The 18,408-nt window shown below is 46.8% G+C and overlaps 1 protein-coding gene across 4 annotated transcripts in view; it reads left to right on the top strand.

The window, feature by feature from the left end:
• TSHZ2 (teashirt zinc finger homeobox 2) overlaps positions 1 to 18,408 on the top strand; it is a 409,116-nt gene that overhangs the window by 266,443 nt on the left and 124,265 nt on the right. Inside the window, exon 3 of one of the 4 annotated variants that reach the window (XM_081148749.1) lies at positions 13,386 to 13,441. The exons of the other annotated variants lie outside the window; for them this stretch is intronic. The gene's annotated coding sequence lies outside the window, so the exon portion shown is untranslated. Of the gene's footprint in view, positions 1 to 13,385; positions 13,442 to 18,408 lie in introns of those variants that run through there. 4 annotated transcript variants of the gene reach the window in all.

Raw genomic sequence — 18,408 nt, 5'->3', positions numbered from 1 at the left:
TCTTAATGCACTGGCCTTTCATCCGGGCCCTCGCTCTTGACAGGATTGATCATCTCAGTCCAGTGATATGAAAGGCAGCGGAGGAAATGATCGGAGACATCCCGGCCCGTCAGGAGGGCCGGGCTGAAAGGCAGTCCTGGCTCCAGATCCTGACGCTGCTCAGCTGAGTCCCAGGTGAGGGAGACAGATGGTGGCCCCAAGCGTGGCCCAGACTTACGGGTGTCACGGTACTGAGTGGGGAAGATGTAGCTGCAAACATCTCCGAAATGTGGGGACTGAGAAAGTGGGCAAGCCCCCACAAAGCGAGACACACTATGTTAAAAAGCCAGGGGGTGCCCTCTGGCCCAGTCACTGGGCACCCATTCAGCTACAAGAATAAGAGCCAGCGTGGACATTGATTTGGGCACTTAGTGTTCCGCAAGAAGTGTGTCATCCCAGTGGTCCAGGACCTAATTGGATTAATTTTTATTAAAATGAAAATATAATTTAGAAATTCTTGAATGAACACTCAGACCTCATGGTCCCTGCACGGGGTCAGTTCAGTATTTAAGACAGGGGGCTGGGGCCCAGCTTCTGCTGGGAAGCGATGGTCTGAAGCGTCAGGCTTCTAGTCTCTCACAGGAGGTCTGGCCCCACACCCTGGAGATTTGATTCATTCCTGCACTCAGAGCAGATGCATTAGACACCTACTATGTGCAGAGACCACCACAGACTCAGGGGGCCCCATGGACATGGTCCCTGCCCTCATGGTATTTGGGGCAAACATACTATTTTTAAATTGCTACAGGATAACTTAGTGATTCCGTTAGGGAAAGTTGAGGAGGACGGGGGTGACGTGTTGCAGCAGTCACCTCCCACGCTGAGCAGAAAACATTCTTTGCCATTAATAATACCCAGTGGCGATCAAGCCCGGCCTTCCTGGGTTCTTGTTTACATGTGTTTTAAAATTAACATTGACTTCTTGCCATTTGTGTTTGTTCCTAAGTGGGGTGAGCAGCTTATTAATGATTAGAATTATTGTTGTTGTTATGAACGTGCTAATTAGAAGGAAATTCTGTCACGCGGCCTTGGGAGGCAAGCACAAGAGTCTACAGTTAGAGCCGTCGGACGGGCGTGTGGGGAGGAAAGTGCGAAATAACAGAAAAGACAAGAGTTCAGGAGGGGGGAAGGGCTCTCACGGTTCCTCACCCTCCCTTGGTGATGTTTTGCAGGGGGTGTCCCTACTCCAGGCGCGAAAATCCACTCATACTGTGAATGGAGGTGTCACCTTGTATTTTCTTTGTCAAAGGGTGGACACAGCTGGCTTCTCTCAGACTTGGGCCCTGAGGACCCCTTGTCTTCCACAAGTTCATTCAGATATGTAACACCTCCGAATTGATGATCGGGTGCCAGGCCCGAGGCTGGACACTGAGGGTGCTAATAAGACCGCACACGTCCCTCCCTCTAGCGAGTCATGACATGGGGATAAGAGCAGGAAACAAACGCACAGTTTCAGTCCCTGGACATGCATGTCACACACGAGGTGAGTGCAGGCACTCACAGGGGACACTCAGCTTTGTCAGTAGGGACAAGTTCCTTCCTTACGTCATTAATCAGCATTTATTTAGCACACTCAATTAGACCAAAAGAGGTATAATGATGATAAAAGCTTATATTTATTGAAAAGTTACATGGCATTTTTCTTCTTGTCCATTTGAACTGTCACCTCTTGAATTGTCTATTTTTTTTTAATATTTATTGGTTTCAGAGAGAAGGGAGAGGAGAGAGAGATAGAAACATCAATGATGAGAGAATCATGGATCGGCTGCCTCCTGCAGGCCGCCGACTGAGAATCGAGCCCGCAACCCGGGCATGTGCCCTGACCGGGGATCGAACCCCGATCTCCTGGATCCTAGGTGGATGCTCAGCCGCTGAGCCCCGCCAGCTGGCCTTGAATCGTCTATTCTTGAATGATCACCTTCCCTTCCTGGTCTTTCTCATGTGACCTTGACCTCCACCAGCACAAACACTGTGTTTATCAGAACACAGCTCAGGGTCTGGCCCACAGCGGGGGCGTTTACACATGTGTGTTGACTTACTTTCCAAGAATGATAGTTCAGATGTTGGAGATGAGAGGGGAAGAGCAATACAAGTAGAATACATGCAGCATGCACACCCCACGAGCTGTCATGGATTCAGAAAAATGAAGCTGAGCCCATGGCCTCTCGCACGCAGAGTGAGCAGCTGTTACTACCTGTTGGATACCCCAGAGGACAAAGCGTTGTTTGATTGCCTGAAAGGTTAGTAAACTTGCTTCAAGACTAGGTTGGCAAGAAGCTTAGAAAGTACCAGAGGAACAGTGCCAGGGTGGTGACATTTTGGATGCCTTTCCCTTCTCAATTTCTATGTGCTAATGTCACTTTGAAAACAAACAAAATTCATGGTCAATAAAAGTAGGCATCATTTATTCAGTCAGTATTTTTTCTCATTTTACCTGAATGACTCAACTTACACCTTTAAAACTTTTAATGACCTGCAGCTTTTTTTCCTCCGAGACTGTTTCAAAGCAGAAGGTCTTTATGTTCTACGAAAAGATCCTTCAAATCTTCTCCCTTCTTCTTAGAGCTTTTATTAATCTTTTATCTTCAAGCCCATTTCCATGTCATCATCGGAAAATTCTCAGCCGTTACTAGGAGGCAGCCCACAGGAAACTGTTGAGTTTTAAACATGATAGAAAAAGCTGGCTTTGGACAGATTGCTGATCTTTCCCAATGTCAAAAACCAATTACCGGTCAATAAGATTTGGACTTCTATTGATGTTAAGATTTTTGTTCATAGAAACCTGTTTTTTCACATCCATGTTTTTCTCCCTGAAAGTCTAAGGGAATGAGTAGTGTTGGTATCTCATCAACAGTGATCAACATTATCATCATTTATTCATTCGACATATTTATTATGTGCCTACTATTGTCAGACCCTGTAGCAGGCCCTGGGAATTGAGCATCGAACAAAACAGAGACAATGTCCCTACATTCTAGCTGGAGAAGACAGATCATGAACAAATAAAAATATGACACAACAGTCCCCTTATCACGGTCTTGCTTTCTGTAGTTCCAGTTACCCAGTCAGCTGCAGTCTGAAAATATTAAATTTCTCCAAACATCGTCTGCTCCTGACACCCGAACATCAACATCGTCATGGCTCAATGACCCAGACGCACCTGGAGCAGATGCTCCTCCTTCTGACGTATTGTCAGGAGGTCTCTAGTAGCCTGGCACCACGTCTCCATGCCTACGTCACCCACCTCGCTTCCTCTCTTCACGGAGGCATTATACAGCTCACACTGTCACAAGAGAAAGAGAGGTGATGGGGACAGGGAGAGACCACAATCACATAACTTTCATTGCAGTATGGTATTGTAATTGTTCTATTTTATTATTAGTTATTATTTATTAGTAGTTATTGTAAATCTCTTGCTGAGCCTCATTTATACATTAACCTTGATCATAGGCATGTATGTATAGAAAACACACATAGTGTATATGGGGTTCAGCACTATCCAGGGCTTCTGGCATGCAGGGGGGGTCTTGGAACATATCCCTGGGGATAGGGGGTCTGCCGTATGTCAGATGCTGACGAATGATAAGGAAAGAAAGGGAGGGCAATGGGAGGGGAGGCTGTTTTAGACAGGTTGCTGAGGGAAGGTTTGTCCGAGGAAGGGACATCTGAGCTGAGATCTGAATAACTTAAAGGGGGAAACCATGCGGATATCTGGGGAGCTGGACCGAGTCAGTGTCTAATAATCACAGCAACTAGACAAGTCCAAAGAGGAATAATATCATGATCAGAGAATCATCGAAAGTTGAAGTGATTGAAAATTTTGCAGTGGGTGACAAAGACCATTCATTACAACCAGGGAATCCAAAGACGATGAAACCTAAGCATTTTCTACATTGCTATTTTTCAGTTATAACTTTCATTTGTATCTTCTAGAAATTACAAGAGTTACAGATGGCCTGAGAGTGAGGTGCATTTTTTTTTTTAAGATTAGTTGCCAAAGTTTAAAATCAGAGAAATTTACTTAAAAATTTAGATTTTTCAGCTTCTCTTAAAAAATTGGAAAACTTGTCAGCTGTGGTCCCACTTTCCCTCATGGAATCAGTAGGAGCAAAGAAACTTCCCTTTCAGATGGGAAGTGCTCTCTTCATTTTACCACAGTCTCCATGGCATTTTATACTTTTCCCATATAAATTAATAAACGAACATTCTGGGCAGACTTTGGACTCCTGCACCTGCAGAAAACAGGAGGCTGGCCAGTTGGGGGTGCTGTTCAGTGTGAACGGCGTTTTGGGGGGTGCGAGGGAAGAGTCTGGAACTGGACCGCCTGGTTCTGGATCCGACTCTGCCTGTCACCTGGCATGTGCCCAGTGACGTCAGCTAAATGTTTAACAGCTGGCTCTCCGGGGAACACCAGGCCCCGATTTGTAGCACTGGCCGGTTTCTGCAGTGCCCCTCGTCCCACTGGGAGACGTGCACAGCAGACTCTCGTGAGCTCCCCAGATGGGCATTAGCTGGCTCTTGCACACTCGTGTGCATGCAACTCACCGACTCTCTCCAGCCATTGAGATGGGCAAAGGCGGGCACCTCCCTGCAAGGCGCTTAGCAGGAGTCATGAGAAAAGCTGGCCAGGCTCTTAGCAGCATGTCTGCACTGTGGCAGCTTTCCCCAAGTGTCGCCGTTCCCAGCGGAGACCCTGCTCGGGGGGATCCCAGGGCCTCTTGCCTCAGTTTCATTCTCTTAACAGTAGTAATGAAACACTTCCTGCCTCGTTCGCAGCAGAGTTGCAAAGATCCAGTGAAATAATCTACACCAACTGCTTTGCAAAGTTACAAGTTCATTTAAAAAAAGAGTATTTTATTCAAGGCAAGTCAGAACCCAGAGGATGAACGTTACACAGCCGAGTCATACTTTTTGTCCCTCTGTCACCATTTTCCCCGGCTTCCAGGTCCCCTCAGCTCCTCACCCCAGTTCTCATGCAGCAGCGGTTTCGTCGAGAGGGGCCTGGAAACGCACCAGCTCAGAGCAGAATCCAGCCCACAGGGCGGTCCCGAGCCCTTTCGTCCGTCGTTTCGATCCTCCGGCCCTCAGTTCTCTCGTCCTTCGGGTCAGAGGCATCCTCAGTCATCCCTGCGTTTGGTTCTTCCTGCTCAGCTTGCCCTTTGAAAGCAGGGCTTCCGCTGTGTCCTCAGCGTGAAGGCCGCGCAGGACCTTCCCACCGGCGCTACTGCGGCAGCCAGACAGCCGCGTGGCCACTGCCGCGGCCTCCCAGGGGCGTCCCGTCCTCTGGGCTTCCTGGGGCCCTTTGCTCAGCCCTGCCTGTGACCTTGGGGACGACAATACTGAGGAGCAGCGTCTGGCTGTTTCCCATCCGGCACATTTGTGCTCAGTCGTCGGTTGCGGTTTTGTCCCCATACCCTCCATTTACAAATAGAAACGCTTGACTGATGCTTCGCCAGCCCACGTCCGTAGGTTGACCCTAATGGTCAAGGTCACCTCCATTCACGGGAAAGCCAGGCCTCTGGACTGCAAGACAGCACGGTGCTTGTGGGGCGCCGTCTGCCGTCCTAACTCTCCCAGTTCAAACCTTGACCAGGCAACCTGCTAGATGTGACTTCTGAGCACACTACTTACACTCTCTGTGTCTCAGTTTTTCCTATAAAAACATGGAAAATAAGACCTACCACGAGGGGTCGTTAAGAAAGTTGAACGAGTTAATACATACAGGGTGCAGCAGCGGGAGGTTTCCAGTTGTCCGTATGGAAATAATACAAGAATTAACTCTGCGTTTCCCATACTCACAGCTGTGCACCTGCTTTTGCCACACCCTGTATATAAAGGGTTTAGAGTATATCCTGGCTGATACTAAAAAAAAAACCTGTTAGCTATTATCATCAGAAAGCAGTGTTTCTCTAATTTCACTCAAGCGAAATTCATACCTTTTGCCATGTCTGCAGGCCCCTTGTGCTATTATTTTACTTACATAGACACTTTTATTAAAGAAGACATTTAATTATTAGCCTGTATGGAAAACAGTATGTCTTACTAAAGAAAAAGGAGCTAATATCAAGAGATGATAGATAGATGATAGATAGATAGATAGATAGATAGATAGATAGATAGATAGATAGATAGATAGATAGGTGATAGATAGATAGATGATAGATAGATGATAGATGATGATGATAGATAGATAGATAGATAGATAGATAGATAGATAGATGATAGAGATAGGTGATGATAGATAGGTAGACAGATTAGATAGATAGATAGATAGATAGATAGATAGATAGATAGATAGATAGATAATAAATGGATGAGAGATGATAGATGATAGATGATAGATAGATAGATAGATAGATAATAGATAGATAGATAGATAGATAGATAGATAGATAGATAGATAGATGATAGATAGATGATAGATTATAATGATAGATAGATGATGATAGATAGATAGATAGATAGATAGATAGATAGATAGATAGATAGATAGATGATAGATAGATAGATAGATAGATAGATAGATAGATAGATAGATAGATAGATGATAGATAGGTGATAGATAGATGCAGACGCATGGGTAAAGTGACAGCTGGGCAATGGTTTTCCATCTGGCCATACCCCGCTGCCTGCCTGAGTCTTGAATCTGTAATCTGCTCTCTCTTTGTTGTGACAGAAGTTAGGAGGTGTTAGTGAGGTTAAATCCTTGAACTTGACACTTGAACTGAGACTTTCTTTGTGGGGTGAGGAGGAAATTTAAAACAGAGACATCCTTCACTCTGTAGTTCTCTTTGTTATTGCCCAGTCAGTGTACCTCCTGGAGGCTTCTTGCATGTGCCCCCACACTCGGGTGAAGATGGGGCTGATGGATTTGTCACCACCCAGTTCTGTGATGACTGCAAAAGGCCCTGAGTGATTTAATGTATATTAATTGCTCTTCAGGATGGTTTCTCCTCTCAAGCTAATTCTTGTTCTCCAGATGTCCCTTCTCCGGATTTTTTTTTTTAATGGCATGCTTTCATTTTAAGTTTTTCAGATCTAGGTCTGGGTCCTCTGAAGCCCAGAGATTGATGTCGCATTGAGGAATTTGAAATGTGCTCTAGGCTTCACCATGCTGAGCAGCCCACCTCCTGACTCAGGGAAAAGACCAGACGTCAGTGGATATTAACAGAAGAGTGTGATCATGTAGTTTGGTTGCCATCAAGTTTTATTATTAAAAGACTACAGACTATCCCATAGTATGTGATACGCCTGCAGTTTCCAATATTTAAAAATTAAACCTCTAATTAAGCACTATGTTATTTCCCACGTCAATCAGCTCACCACGATGGGTAAAAGCGCTGTTTAAAACCGCCCGCCAGCTGGCTGGCACTTCCCGAGATGCCTCGTCTCCAGCCCTTTCCCTCCCACACCCTCGATCCTGAAAATACAGGCTCTGTACCTTTTTTCTTTATCATAACTCAAGTTTGTTGTGCTCTTCCTTGGTCGGAGGTCAAAGCCATCTTCCTAGAAACTCCTTTATGTTCTTGGTCCAAGGTTAAGGTTAGAGTGATACAAGCCCAGCAATACATCTTATCTTTTCCCCGTTAAAGGCCATTGAAAGTTTTGCATAGCCAAGTTTCTCATGCAAGCTTTGGAAATTTCCCCCCAAGGAAAGGCACTGAGATTAAACCAAGTTTGGGGATTTATTTCTGCAGGTCCAGGGTCCCCACCACAAAACGGACTTCAGAGTCTGCTTATTACACAGATGAGAAGGGTGAGGCATAAAGGAAAACGATTCGCTCGGAGCAAATCCAGGGTCTTTGATTCCCAATCCATTCGCCCCACGACAACTCCAGGACAGAGAAGTACCTGACGTGTCCATCTCCCCCGGCCCCGTAAGGCCCTGCCCCATGACCCCTGATGATTTGGCCACACCCGCCGTTTATATCACCTCATCTCAAGAGTTACCACGTTTTGACAATCTCTTTCCACGACAATAGACTTTTGTTTACTTGAAGTACTAACAAGATGAATGAAGTCAGGAAATAAATTTACTATGTGATAAAGCCTCAAATTCAGAAACATTAGTCCAAGGAGAGAAGCCATAGAGTCTTGATATGATTTCTAATCTGCAGACACTGTATTCCCTGGGCAAGTCATTGTCAGGGGGTAGCATTTGGAATAACTTAGTTTGAATCCAGGTGCCATCAGTTATGAACTGTGTGGCCTTGGAAAGGACTTAGCGGGTCCAAGTCCCACTTTACTGGCCTGTGGGATGGAGGCAGTACTCGTATCTACTTCCTAAGGCTGTCGTGAGGATTAAATGTCGTAATCAGATCTGTGCCTGACATACTGAAAACACCAAATAAATATTGTCTGTAATGATCCTGGGACTTATTTGAACAGCTCTCATCCCTGGATCGTCTACTGTAGGATGCAATGGCCTCTTACATGTATCAAAGGACTGCCTGTGAACTTATACACAGTCTTGAAGCTAAGCTTTCCCTCCTTCCCAGGCAGGCAAGCAGGAGAAATAGCGAAGCCGGAGAGGGGGCTCAGGCTCTGTTTCTCCAGCCTCTTCCGTAGGGGCGGCCTCCGCAGCCCCAAGACTGAAGCCTCGCCCTCATCTCCTAGTGAGAGGAGCAGTCACACATTCAGGCAAATGTTTATTGAGAACCCCCCACATGCCCGGTGCTCCGTGGTGCGTGAGGACATCAGCGGTGAGCACGCTAAGCTCGTGTCGCTCTCACGCTGTCGGGGAAAGGGCAGGCGCCCCAAACACACACAAACACAGCCCCGTCCAGGGTGGCGCTCTGAAGGGTAGCAGGCCTGACCCTGGCACAGAGAACGCCAGGGACGTGGGTCGGGGTGTGAGTCAGGTGGGTGGGCTATTTTCACAGGGTGATCAGGGAAGCCCGATATGAAGAGGTGCCCTTTTTCTGACATAAATCCTTAGAAAGAACTGACTGTGGAGATCTGGAGAAGGAAAGTTCCAGGCAAAGGCAAAAGCAAGCCTCTGATGCAAGGAAGGGCTTGGCTTGTCTGAGACCCCGAGAATGGAAGGGTGAGGCTGGAGAGCCGGGCGGAGGCCTGAGGGCAGAGAATCGTGTCGGCTGCAGATTAGCAGGCACTGGGAAGTCACTGGACAGGAGCGAGCCCAGGAGCAGTGGCATCTGGTCTACCCTCCGAAAGACGCTACTGGCGGAGAATAGCCACGGGCAGCTTAGAATCTCATCTCTCTTTTTTAAGCCAAATAAATAAGTCCTTAAAAAGGACTGGTCATGCCCTGGCCAGCATGGCTCAGTTGGTTGGGCTGGTTTCATTCCCGGCCAGGACGCGTGCCCAGGTTTCCGGCTCAATCCCCGGTAGGGGGCGTGCAAGAGGCAGCAGGTCGATGTTTTGCTCTCATATCAATGTTTCTCTCTCTTTCCATTTACTTCTCTCTCTAAAAATCAATAAAAAATTCTTTAAAAATTCCTTGCAATATACTGGATAACTATCCAAAACTTACTTTGGTCTCATTCTTGGGAATTGCTCTGATAAAGCATAAAGTACCTCGGTCAAGACGTGAGCCTGTCTATCCCAAAAGGGCGTGTGGGAGTCATTTTTTGGCTTCTAGACTCGTAGAGTCTCCCAGCACCTGTTCATTGCACAATCCGGCAAGTCAATGGTGACATGGTCCCAGGGCAGGCGGGGAAGCTTGGAGCCTGGGAACCATCTTATTTCTGGGCAAACCCCCAACTTCAGGATGATGGATAGCTTACTCCCCCGTCTGCTCCACAAGAGAACAGCCACACCCTGACCGATGACAGAATGAGTGTGTGAACACAATTTGGGAAAGCCACACTAACAGGGTCAAGTGAAAACTGAGGCAGCTAACCAGATAATTAATCGGATAACTCACTAAGATTTTACATAAAATCACTTGAACTCTATTTTCCCCTTGAAGTACAATGACTCACGTCCCATATAATTATAATAAGTAAATCTCACATAAAAATATATTCACATTCATATTATGAATCTGATTCTTCCAAAACGTATTTTATTATAAAATAGATGGATGGGTTTTCCCTTTATCTTGCTCATTTAAAAATGTATATAATTTTAATGCATACCCGCTTTAATCTTTTTGTCATTTTGTTGTTAATGTCATCTTTTTGGGGTTGTTTTTAATCCTTAGTCTAACCAATTACTCTACAGCCCAACCCAACCCAATTTCGCTCCCTTAATCCTTCCAATGGCTAAATAATTAGCATGGCTTCGAGATGTGCATGGAGCCCGACAGAGAAGTAGTCACCGGCCTTTGGCACGACTCAGCAAGCGGCCTCGCAACAGCGAAGCTTGAATTTTGGCCGCGTGTCCTTATTTGCTGGTGAACATCTAAGAATTTAATTAGATGACTACAAAGCGGGGAGTTTTTACTGGGACAATTCGTTTTGCACCGTGTATATTTGTCCCCAAATACCAGAGGACACCAACTTCTAAACATCACCCAGAGTTCATCAGAGGATGGCACGTTGCCTGTCGCAATTGCATTATTTTCATCGTTTAAAACTTAATCTTAAAAAAGTAAAAACAAGTAAAATTTAAACAAATAAAACTCATGCGCATTTTCCTCTCCAGGGTTTATCGACTTTATTTCCCCCGTGCTGTTCAGCTAATTCCCTGCCAAGGACGTATTTGCTGTAACCGAGCCATTACACAAAGACCAGCCAAAGACACTGGCGCATAAAGTGTTTATTTCTCCCAACAACAGAGACAGCAATTTTCAGATTCTCGTTAAGTGTGGCCCCTGGCGATCCCTCGCTGCCTGTTCCAGCCACTCCCACGGACTTCCACGCGTGGGTCGATCCCGTGGCACTTTTCGTAATGATCTTTAGGAGGGGGAAAGGGAACGTAGCGAGTGTCAGATCTCGGGATGTGTTCAAGGTCCTTCGAGCCAGGACCAGCTCAGGATCTGCACTCACACCCCAGCATGTGCCTTTGAAGGTCAGCGGTCTCCTGGAGTCGCTCGGGACGCCTCTCCGGGTTCCCAGCCTCCCGCAGCTGCTCCGGCTCCTGGAGAGAGGCGGCTTTCCACGCTCACCTGGAAGAGATTTATTTTCTCGACAAAAGATTTGACGCGTTTGTGCTTTTCTTTCCTTCTCTCTTTCTCCCTCTCTTTTTCTCTCTTAATCTGAAACTTAATATTTTTGATCTTTAGTACAAGGGGTACACGTTCTCCCCCCTGCATCTTCTTTTCCTCTAAAAGGATTGGCACCTGCCTGTGTCTGTGCAGTTGTGGTGAGTGAGTGAGTGAGTGAGTATAATTAGCCTCCGGTCAGCTCAACACATCAGTGAACGTCATTAACTGGCCAAACCCTCTAATTTCAAGTTTGCTTCTGAGAGTCTCAGTGTGAAACCACAGAGCCTCAGCTAGACCTGTGGGAATTTGGAGGAAGGCAGGGAGGGGCACAGGGGTCAGGATTGGCCGTTTGTCTCCCTTTTGTCCCAGGGGAAGGTGTAGTGTATTTATTTTTGTGGGTGAAATACTGGAAACAATGTGATGCAGCAGGAGAACGGATGACTTGAAATTGACAAGACCAGAGTTCACATTTGGTCTTTCCCCATGACTGTGTGACCTTGGGCAGGCCACTTACCCTCTCTGAGTCTTATTTTCTTCAACTGGTAAAATGAGGATTGAAAAATCCCTACCCTAGTGGTTTACCAGGAAAATTAAAAATTTGGTAAAGATATTCTCAGGATGCGATAAATCTCAATAAATGTTCGTCTCTGCCCATCCTCCAAGTCAAACTAAACCTTGCATATTTATGCATATTGAATACCTTAACCAGATGGCACAGAAACCAGAGGTAGAAGGAAAAGCTGTGCCACCTAAGAAACAACAGATAAGCATTTGCAAAGAAGCGATGCTCTCTCCAGTGGGTGCCCCTTCCCTTTTTATCGTTACTTAGTTGCTAGGCAACTTTAATCGCATCATCCCTAAAAGCACGCTGCCACTTTCAACCCCCAACTTTCAGATTTTTTAAAAAGGAACCTTCTATTAGGAGAAAATTCACCTTTGTGGCAATGCCATTTGAGGAAAGAAAAGTATATGTTTTAAAAGGCACCCCAGCCAACACGAATACATCTTCCATTTAGCTCTCGGAGATGAGAATATCATAATATTTAAATCAGTTTTGAGAACTTTCCTTGAAAAGGAAAAGGGGTGTGTGGGGGGGAATTCACTAGTTGCATACCCCGGGAGGCCACAGGGAGTTCCGTTGCCATAGAGATTCAGTGCTGGCAAATGGTGTTGGGGAGCATATTGGTGTCGGTTAATTTTTTGATGTTTGTAATTTACGTGTGTTGGCTCATTCTCCGTGCCAGTTTAGATTTTCCTATGTACCTGCCATTCCACATGATGCGAGGGACGGCGCCAGGTTCCAGCCACTTCTTTCATTTGTAAATGCCAGCGAGGTCAGAAGGACAGCAGAGAGCACCTGCAGAATCCCCACGCTCAGTTTTTGGCAAAGCTCTGGGGAAAATTGTGTGGGAATTGCCGGGAGGCGAGCCTTGCAAAATTCTCCACGAGAATCCAGGAATAGTTAGCAGATCCATTTCGGGCTTATGAATTCTGGTTTCCTAGAACCTTTTGACTGACTCATTGTTATTCTTTGGGGAATGCAAAAAAAAAAAAAGAGAGAGATGGAATTCTTTTCTGTCTCATCCTGTCACCCTGTGGCAAACATGATCCCTGAAAATAAATTGTCTTTGTGGCCTGAACTGCTCAGTGATTGTCTTTCCATCAGTACATGCGTGCTGGTGGAACGTGGATGGTGTACTCCGTGTTTCTTCAGCCCTCCTCACACTCCTCTGGAATTGGGCCGCAGGAGAATGTCAGTCCCTCCGGCAACTACATGTAGACAGTTCCATACTCTCAAGAAAGGAACAGGAGATGAATACTTTATAGGCACCATTCTTTAGTCTCAGGGAGCCGGGGACTAAGAAAGGCGAGTCTCAGAGATGGGCTTCCGCGGATGTGAACTAATAAATACTCATTTCCATAAAATTTAAATGAACCCAGTAAAATCTACCTCTTGCTGTGCAAGAACCCTATCTCATTACTCAAAATAGCAGCAATGTAATTATTGGAAACCACACCCTCCGAGAGGGGGTGGCAGGGAGTGAAGTAGGAGCTGATTTCCATGCCCTCGGCCACATCTGTAGCGAGAAGTAGCTGGACACCTTCGAGAGCTTTCTGCTCCAGGCCATGTCCCCTTCCAATTGCATGTACCTTATAAAATAATCACTTTCAAACGCAGGCTGTACTTTTTTTTTTTTTTGGTCTTGAAAATGCTTTCTTGCAATGTGTGACTTAGGTGCGGAAGATGTGTTTGAAAAGACCACAGCTTGAAAACTGGTTTTGGAAACGTTTCAACAACCAATTGAGAAAAAGAAAATCGCTACTGGACTGGACTTCTAGGGTAGCTGGAAGCCTGCTGCAAAACTCTCCTTTAAAACACTTCCCACCACAGAAACTCAAGGAAACGGAGCTATTATACTTGGAAACCGCTGGAGTCTGAGGTTGCAGAGGAGGGGAAGCGACAGTTTTTTCAGACGTGTGGGGTGACCTCTTTTTTGGTTACATTTGGATGAACGTGGACTTCTCAGTTCTCGAAGAAACACAGGAGGGTGGTGAAGTCCGTAAGCCTGTCATGTGGCAGAAACAGGGAAACACACGGGAACGAAAGAAGACTCAGGGAGAGGAGACAGAAAGGGGCTCAGAGAGATGAGAACCGGAACAGGGAATGATCAGATTAAGTCCAGTTATACATTTATCAGAAGCACCTTTTTTTAAAGTCCTCAATTTACATTCCAAAAACTTCCCCCGAGCCCCCAAACCCGCTTTCCCTGCCTTGGAGCTATTGTGAAAGTCTACGCACAAAAACTGCAACAGAAAATTTAAAAACTATCCAGGCCCCCAAACCCCAAAACAAACCCAAAAAGGCTGCATAATTTTTTTACACATAGGCTTAATAATATAGGCATGTAGGTGACATGATTCAGTTAAAAGGTTTTACCAGGCCTGCGTCTTGATTAGTCAGAAGACATAGCCAAGATTTTCCTTTTCTTTTGGCCACTTGGGCAACAGCATAAATACTTAAATTCTTACAAACTTAGACACCCACAGAGAGGGACTGATTTCCACCCCAGCTGGGCTCTGCATTGTCTGCATTTTAAATGACCTTTAAGCAATGATGAGGTCTGTCTTGTTGAGCCCTAATGGCTTAATTAGAGAAGCCCTTTTTCCAGGAGACAAATATTTCCTTTAAAACACATATTTTCATTTTAAAAAGCCTTCACTTGATTTTAGGCAACATTGGAAGCTATTCTATGTTTTCCTCTTCAACAGGAAAAAACTGGAAAACGGTTTAAATAACTACCAGGATGAACTCTTTTGCTATGAAGACTGAGACATATCTCAGCTATTACATAACGTGTGGGATGGGCTGAAAGTTTTCCAGTCATTTGAGATATGTTCAAACTCCCATACCATCTTGAAACCCAGAGCCCTCTTAAAATTTCTCTGTGTTTCCCAGAAACTTCACTTTTCTTAGTCACTTCTGGCCGTGATAGGGAGGCAATCTGGGGTCATGAGTAAGGACAGAGCTGCAAGACCCACATTGCCTAGAATTAACTATTGTGTGACCTTGGACAAGATAAGTAACCTCCTTGTTACTCAGTTTCCGCATCTGTGAAATAGGGAGAAAGAATAGATGCTACATTATAGGATCGTTGTGGGGATTAAATAAGTTAAACTGTTCAGCGCTTCGAACAGGGCTTGCACGTAGTAGGTGCTCAGTAAATGTTTATTATAATGTTTTGCTCCTGCAGAATTCCTTTTTCCCCACTCTTCTCTCTCTGGTGATTCCTTTATCCCTTCCCCAGAGTTGATCCAAGGTGGGCACAGCCCTTTCTCTTTAATACTTAACCAGCTCTACATGTTATAGCTCAAACAACACATCTTACACAGTTTCATACAAGGTGGAGGTGATTGGAGCAAATCATTTAATAGTTTTAGAGTTCCCTATAATGATAAGACATTTTGTGTATATTCATTATAAAAAACATGTATTTTTTAGTATTGTAATGCTCTAGTATAACTGGAACGTTCCTCTGGCCTTACCATGTTGGGTATTTTTCTTCTTCACCACCTCTCTGCCCCATGAAAAAGCAAAACAAAACAAAAACTTCCCTCTTAATTTTGCAGACCTACACAATTCTTTGCCCCAAACCTAAACCCAGCCCTCAACGGATTTCCCACAGCAAAGACGTGTCAATGAACCTTTCCAAACGCTGACCCCACCCCCAGGACCTTACGCTTTTCCGCTCCCCATCATCTCGGTTAGGAGAAGGGAGCAGATGGAGCTGTGCCTGTCATGCTGTCCCAGCAGGAGGCCACAGGAACCGTTCTTTCCTTGTTTTCCTGGGACAGTAGTCATTTGGCGTGCTGGGCGGAGGAGTGGCTGCCCTGGGGCTCCCTGCGCTGCCCCAGACAGAAGACGATGACTGGGCTCGTGGGAAATGCCCCGTCACAAACCCAGGCGATCCCGGCTCCTGGCTCCCTCCTCCCGTATCTTCCGCTCTGGTTATAAGTTGGCCGCGAGGGGGTGCCTCGAGGAGCTCCCCGCGAGCATGTTTTCATCTCGGGATCTGGCTCCTCACCTGGCACCGCACGTGTCCAGTATAGAAATGTGTTTGGCTGCAGGTAACACAGGACCCAGCCCTCATGGGTCTTAAACAGCAGGGGCTGCTCCAGGGGTTCTGATTCTCAACCACGTTAGGGCCTCTGGTTCTTGTGGCCTCCCCCTCGTGCTTGTCCCCACAGTCACAGGGTCACTCTTGCTTTGTGAGCATCACAGCTGCGGGCAAGACAAGGAGACTGGGAAGGACCAGTGCTGACCTCATCGGCTCTTCTTGCCAGAAGAGCAAACCCTTTCTTGGCCTGCCCCTCCCGGCTTGGAAGAATCCCATGAGCATCTTATTTGCCAGAATGTGTCCTGGGCCACACATAGATGACAGTAAGGCCGAGAAAATCAGCATTTTGCTCCACCACCACCACCACCACCACCACGACCATAGTAGAGGAAGCAAGAGCAGAGAAGTGGTAGGAGTGGTGGGGGTGGCAATGACTCTGGAATTAGCCGTCCAGTCGGATCAGCCACATCAGAGAAAGAAAGATCTAAGATTTATAGATTTGAAGTGCCTGGTTTCTTACTGTTGAATCTCTCTCTCTGCTTATCAGCTGCACAATGCCAAGAGTCTGCATGAAGCCTTGGGGAGAAAAAGGAATCAGTTAAATATTTAGATGATTGGCCAACATGAAGAACTTGCCTTTGGCAGCGAGGATTTATTAAGCAGGCTACAAAACAAGATGTCATTACACGGGTTGAAAGCATGCCCTCGCAATTAAGGAAGGAGAAGGTCTCTAATTTGGGTAATGAAATCTGTGGCCCAGATGAGCATTTATCTTATGAATGTTTATTGCACGCCTACTGTGTGCCAGGCACTGCCTGGGCTCACCCCATGCCATAGAACAAAGCCTCCGCTATGCCACACCTACTGGTAAGAACAGCAATCGTTTGTTGGATCCTAATGCTGTGTGCTAAGCATCTTACATACTGGCTTATCCTCACAACAACCCCAAGAAGTAGGTTTTATTGCCCTCAACTCCTATGTGGAGGGAGCCAACCATCTCAGCTTGTCTGAGACTAAAGTGTTTCTGGGGACACAGACTTTTACTGCTAAACCAGAGAGGTCCCAGGCATACCTACCAGGACATGAGGACAGTGAGGCTGAGCTCGGTTCAATGACCGACCCAAGGTAACACAATCAGTGTGTGGAGTTCCTAGAACCATCCCAGGGCTGCCTGCCGCTGTGCCCGTCTCTCCCAGGCTGAAGCCTGATTCCCAGATCTCTTCTTGAACCCAGGACTCTTCCAGCATTCCCTTCCCCGCCTCTTCCATCCTTCCTTATGCTTCTCCTTTCTGGCCCAAACACAAAAGAGCCGACCCTCTGCCGTTCTGAGCAATGGAGCTGTTGAGAAGAAACCCCACATGCGGAAGATGAACATGGGTGGTCCCTTAGGGGCCCACAGCAGTGAGTGCCCGCAGCTCTGGTTTGACCCTTCCACACCAGGGCTGCGTGCTCCCCTCCACCCCTTCCCCAGGCCATTAGGGTTTAATTGCCGACAGACCGTTTCTCAGCCCTGGCGGCACAGCAGTGTCACCTGGGGAGCCCTTACCGCTGCAGCCAGGACCGGTTAAAGCAGCCTCTGTACGAGCGAGCCCAGAGGTAGAAATGTTTCCCTTTTTAAAAAAATTGAGTTTATCTTATCTACAGTCGAGTGCATAAATATTAAGGGTAAAGGTCACAAAGATACATTCCCACCCATGGAACTGCCCCCCGATCAAAATATCGATCATTTTCAGCCCCCCGGGAGACGCCCCCTTATGGGTATAGATCTAGTTTCTAAGCCGCATAGATGAGTTGACTGTGTTATCAGATTTGGGCGCTACTGGTTCAGGGCCCAGACCCTCAGAGGCCAAAGACAGAAGGAGACAGAGCAGGGAAAAGAAAATAATCCCAAAGAGCACCCCCCACGCTGCTTATTTGCACAGAGGCCCCTCTGTGCATGGTGAGCGCCTGGGAGGCAGAGAGCCTGCTCCACGGCAAATATCTATGCCGCGGGGGTGGGCGGGGGAGGAGGAGCCCGTGTCCCGGGAGCCCCGTGGGTCTCCATTTAGAAGGTCGCGGGTGGTTCTCGGGAAGACGGAACCCAGCGGGCGGCCCTTTCTCCGGCTCTGCCTTTTCCCTTTGACCTGAAAGGGGCGAGTTCGGGGAAACTGTCGATTGGGGCTCGCAGCTCTCGGAGTTCACACCAGGCCTGGGCAGAGGTGACACCGCGACTTGCCGTGATCCCGCAGTGTTGAAAGCTGGTGTCAGCTGCTAAGTGGGGGAGGCAGGGCACGGGGAGGCGATGTGTGCGCACGTGCGGGGGAGCCCGAGGCCCCGGGGAAATTGATGTTGTACCAGCAAAAGGCCAGCGACACTTAGGAATGATCCGTGTCGGATGCCCGCCGCGCTGCCCTGGGTCACCTGGGAGGCCTTTTTTTAAAAAAAAAAATGTATAGAACTTATGAGTTTGGAAAATATGTATTTTGCCTGGAGGGCAGTTAGAAAGGCTTTATTGTGTCAGCAACCGCAGGTCATTTATGTGTTTTCCTGCCCACATATTTTATTCATAATGTCTATTTTATTCTCCTTTATTTTGTCAAGTCGGTGACGTTGCTGCTTCCCTCTTGGAAAACAAGCCATTATCAGAGTGGGGCCGCGTGACGG

Source organism: Miniopterus schreibersii (assembly GCF_964146895.1).
Source record: "Miniopterus schreibersii genome assembly, chromosome: 10".
Lineage (NCBI taxonomy): Eukaryota > Metazoa > Chordata > Mammalia > Chiroptera > Miniopteridae > Miniopterus > Miniopterus schreibersii.
Note: the sequence above shows the minus strand (reverse complement) of the source record. Positions and strands in the feature narration are given on the sequence as shown.